Consider the following 5,714-nt stretch of genomic DNA (forward strand, 5'->3'; position numbering starts at 1 on the left):
AGTAACACGAAACCGTAAAATATCATTTGTGAATCCACGAGAGACACGATAAACAAAAAAAGCAAAAGCATGTGAAGTATTTCTATTCAATTATTTAACACTGTTTTTACCTCAAACAATAATCATGGATGAGTTTTTTTTTTTTTTTTGGGGAGAACGCGGGCTTGGATCCCGCCTCATGATAATTTTTTGCTATTCTTTATAAATTTTACATTAATTTCATTCATTTCAATGCTATAAAACTAAAAATTAAATTGATATCATGTCTTTTAAATTAATTTACTAAATGCATCATCTACGTTTTTTAAAGAACTCCTCAGACGATGGTGTGATGATTCGAAATGGTGAAAGAGCTTCGTTCTGTTTAATGTTCTTATTATTGCGTAAACCTCTTTTAACAATCATATCTTTGAAACCATTTTCATTAAGAAAATTATATAACTTGTACAAGTGAATGAATCTTCCCAGTCTTGCTGATATTTGTTAATTCCGACTAATCATGTGCAACAGATACGATTTCTCTTTTTTTATGTCATAGCGGGCAACTGAGCTGGTGGTTCGTCTGATGGTTAACGATCACCGCCGCCCATGAACATTCGCAAAGGTTAGGCCTCTGCGAATGCGCTGCCCGCTTTTTTGGGGTTAGGGAAAAGGAATGGATTAACGACTGGAAAGAAGGAATGGACTGGGACGGGTGAGGTAAAGGAAACGGGCCTCCGGCTCACCCACTAACCGCACGAAACACAATTCGTGCCGAAGCGTGCTCGACTCCCACAATACAAAGTGAGTTTACACAAACAGTTTGGGCAAATATAATTGTGTTTGATAGAGAATGTTTTTATATAGTCCCATATTAGAATCGATAGTCATCGGTGACGTTTTTTGTGGAAAAGTATTATATTTCTACGCTTGGAACGGTCATTAAAGTTGTACGTATATAATGTCTCGGAATATCATTGAAGGCATTGATTCTGAATTAAGTTTACGTGTCGGAAACCCTACAGAAAGAATTTTAAACGGTGTATTGTAAATGAGACTTATGCATTCAGTTATATTAAGTAAATTAATTAAGTTAAAAAAAGTAGATACAATTTTAGTAGGTAGCAAGATCTTTTTTTATTTTTGTCTGAGTTTATTTATAAAAAATACCCTTTAACCTCGAATAACTCTTTTCGCGAAAATGGGATCAATGCGGTGACTCTTTATTTCTTTTATTGACATGAAGGCGTCCACCAATATTTCTCTAAGCAGCCAGCATTTTTCATAATTTCCATGGCCTTTTTTGACTAGACTATTTTTTCATTAACCTATTCTTAGGTTCTAAGATATTTATTTAAATGAAACTTGACTAGAAAACTCATCGCTCAGCTCATCAGTAACTACTTTTTATTTTAAAAACAAATATAAGCTACTCCAATGTTATTAAACATGTAGGTAATAACATTGAATTACTTGAAAAATCGTAACATGCGATAATTTATTGTAAATGAAACACACTAACTAGGTAAAAGGTATGTACAAAGGAAAAACTGACACCTACACGCAAATCAAATTAACAGTTTATTTTCAATCACCAAATTAGTGCCTGCGAGACGATTATTACGTATATAAAAATGTATTCAATGAGAATTATTTAATTGTTCCCTTCAAATGTTGTAGCCGAATAGTTAGGGCCGGGGGCCCCTAACCGTTTCCTTACCCTTTCCAGTCCTTTCCTTATTTCTTTACGTCAATTCTTTCTACATCCCATACTACTTATGTTCGACCATTCATTCGTAGAGGCGTGACGACATTACTTTTAAATGTTCATGGGCACTGGTAGCTTTTACCATTGGACGGATGACCCACCAACCAGCTCCTTTGTCGATGATGACGTAAAAAAGGAAGTAGTCGATTGTTTTGATTTAGTTTTAAAATAATTTTGACATTAATTATACAATGAAAATTATTTACCTATGCTTAGTAGCTATGTAGCTACTCATCAATAGTAAAAGTTATTTTTCTTTCCTTTTCGTTGAGTAATTTGTTTAAAATAATTGTTTATTATTAGAATATCTCCTAAATTGTCTACAGTTCGAGTCTAGAATCATCTGCGGTTAAACTTGCATTATCAACGATTAGATGACTAAACCCGAATCCCCATACGAAAATAACTGGCCATAAAATGTAATTAATAAAACATTAGCCATAAAAACGAAGCATTCGCATGTCATTCATGCTGTTTTATCGATTAGTTCCACTCAAATATATTATGTAAATTTTTATACTATTTATGTAAATTCGTGTGATACTATTGTATAACTTTTGTGGTTCCGTACCCAAAAGGTAAAGAGGAACCCCCTTACGGAGATTTTGCCATTTGTATGTCCTGTCCGGTATGCCTTCTGTATGTCCATCTGTCGTCAGGCTGTTTACCATAAACAATGTACTGATAGTTAGACTGTTAGAAATTTCAGAGATTATTTAGTGCCGCCAGAACATGAAATAATAATAAATCGAAATGAAGCAAGGGGTAGTACTGTCATATATTGGCGACCAATTTTTTTGCAGTTGGCAACTGTAAGCTGTTCGGATATTTTTACAGAACCCTTTGTAGTGCAAATCCGCCACGCTCATGACCAATTTTTTAAAGTAAAGAATATTCAGGGTATATTTTTATGTGTACCTAGGTACAGTTTAAAAATAAACGTTTGCTAACGCAAAATTGGAATACATATTTTTTTTATAATTGTAAGTGATATTTAAATTAGATTTAAAACATTTAAGTTATTGAAATGGGAGTGAATGTAGATACATTAAAGTACTGAATGAAAGCGCCAAAATATTCATTGGTTGATTAATAATTTTAAAAAACAAAAGAACAAAACAACAAATTTGAATGTTAATGAAATAAATAAATATTTTTATCAATGAATGTCCTTATAATAACAATTGATTACCATTAGGTACCATAGTAATGCTTATAAATTATGTACCTATATCCTTCCTTCTATCCTAAACGACTTCTCAAAACATGGTTTCAAGATCGAGCAAAAACTATTTCTAAATTGTGACTACGGATACATCTTCTTTTTGTTTACCTCGGATTTGATACAAAACACAAAAGTTTTCAATTAAAATAACGTTTCATTTTCTTTATTTGCATCAGAGACATCTATGGTACGCATCAGACACTTTTTAGTAAATGAAAAATATAATATCCCAACATCATCTTCATATGAATTTCTCTACAAACTGAACAGATGTCGCTTATAACGTATCAGTCGTTTTTAATATAGTGACATCTATTGATTCGAAGTAATACTATTATAAAATACTAGTTTGCCCGTAAGGCATATGTATATATTTGTAGATAACAGATAGTATTATGTTATCTATGGTACCAGTGGCTATAGTTATCCATAGTTAAGTTATATATTGCAATGTATGACAATGTAGACTACGCGGTTTTTAAGATAACTTCTTCGTCATAATTTATTTATTTATTTCAGGTATACCAATGCATCGAGTGTTTAATATTTAAAGTGGCCGAAACGTCGAAGTATTTAAATCAGGTACTTACAAAATAAAAAAAATGTTAATGAAATTGATTTAAATAACGTTGTTGAGTACAACAACGTTATATTAAAGTAGTAACTTTAGCGACTGTATTTTTTTCTTTCGGTTCTTTAATATTTTGTTCTGCCTTTATTGATGTGAATTATTAATATACTTACCAAGTATTACGTTTTCTATGATGTAAATATTCTCCATAATATTAGGAAATCCAAAACAAAGATTAAAAACAAAAAAAGTTCGATACAACAGACAAAAAATATTGTACGTACCTATCGTATAAATAATTATTTGGGTATATCTACATGTGTCTGTAGTCAATAACAAAAAAACTGCTAACTCACTAATTACCTATACCGGAAACACAAGTGGGTCCAGTATCGGCAATTTACGAAATGGTCGTATTTTTAACCTTGTTTAAAGGACCTTGGCAAAATTTGTGACGAGTAGTCCGACATACTGGGAAGTAATGCCCCCAACATGCTAAAACGGGACGAACCACTATCAGCACTTTGTCCCCAAACTTTTATAACCATACCATCACTATTCTGATATGACATATTTCCAATACCAGGATTCTTTTTTTAATTAAAGGCAATTAAGATTATTAAGAAACTGAAATAGGCCACAACGTTTTTTTTTTTTATGTAATAGCGGGCAACTAAGCTGATTTTTCACCGCCCATAAGCGATCACCACCGCCCATGATCATTCGCAGAGTGAGGGGGCCTCTGTGAATGCGCTGCCCTCTATTACCTTTAAAAGCATGCAAGTAAGATAATGGGATAAAGAGAGGATTGACGAAACGAAAAAAGGAATGGACTGGGAAGAGTGAGGAAAAGGAATCGGGCCACCGGCTCCCCTACCTACCCTACAAAACACAGTAATTAGCTTGCTACTATTTCGCCGGTTTTCCGTGGGGATGTCGTATTTCCCGGATGCGAGCGAGCCCAATTCATTGAAAGCTTATGTGGGACGAGTACACTTAAAGAAAGAAAGAAAGAAAGAAACATTTATTTCACTTCGGCATTTTATATTTTTAAGTTAATTTATATTATACATACAAAAGACAATATTATACTTTACAATAGGTATTAATATAGCTTAATTACTAGCAAAAAGAATTCACCTATTATCTGTTCATTATTCTTGATATTAATAAAAATCATATAGGTAGGTAAATATAAATAACTTATGACTGTCATTCTAGAAAGCGATATTAAAATCCTTATCCCACCTTAATGATTGGTCTGTATAAATTAAGATAATAGCTGTAGATAAACACAATCTTTCCACACAGCCACATGACAACAAGTATGGCCAATTAAAGAAAAACCCAATCTTGAATTTATCCACGATCCCAAGGACATTTTACTATTGATTGTATGAAGCAAATTATCCGTGAATCCAAAGATCTTCTCTTACAAATATTCTCGATACCTACATAGGGATAAAATGAATGATTTGATCTACCTCTTGAATGTCCTGAGGCTAAACGCTCAATTTTTTTAACTGAAGGAGCTTCTCCGTTCCGTATCACAAAATGAAAAATATGAACTTACTTTACTACTTATGAATGTGTAGATACATTAAATGGAAAGTTATATCAAATACATGGGTCTGTAATACATTAAGGATGTAGAAAAATGAAGCTTCTATATCAACGCAATCAAAAGAAGCAGCAATTAAAGCAACATATTTAGAATTATGATAAAAAAATTTGTAAACCTTAAATATTTTGTTGCATCAGATAACATATATTTAATAATTAGTATAAAATATTACTCTTTACCTAATGAACGCGTGTATTAAGTAGTTGGTCTAATATCTCAGTCATCGCAAACCGCGAAAAGCTTATTTCCTGTTGACATACAATCATCAGTTGTAGTGTAAAAGGAAAAATTCAAAAAACTTTAAGTATGCAGCAGTGAACAACATATTAATAATAATTACACAATTGTGATTGTTTTAAATGTGAAATTCTTTGTATTATAGACCCTAAAACAATCACTACATAGTATGTACAACAAAGTCGCTTTCTCTGTTCCTATGTCCCTATGAATGGTTAAATCTTTAAAACTGCGCAACGGATTTTAATGGAGTTTCTTTTTAATATATAAAGTGATTCAAGAGGAAGGTTTATAAGTATAATAACATCTA

Source organism: Zerene cesonia, unplaced genomic scaffold, assembly GCF_012273895.1.
Source record: "Zerene cesonia ecotype Mississippi unplaced genomic scaffold, Zerene_cesonia_1.1 Zces_u002, whole genome shotgun sequence".
NCBI classification, from domain to species: Eukaryota; Metazoa; Arthropoda; class Insecta; order Lepidoptera; family Pieridae; genus Zerene; species Zerene cesonia.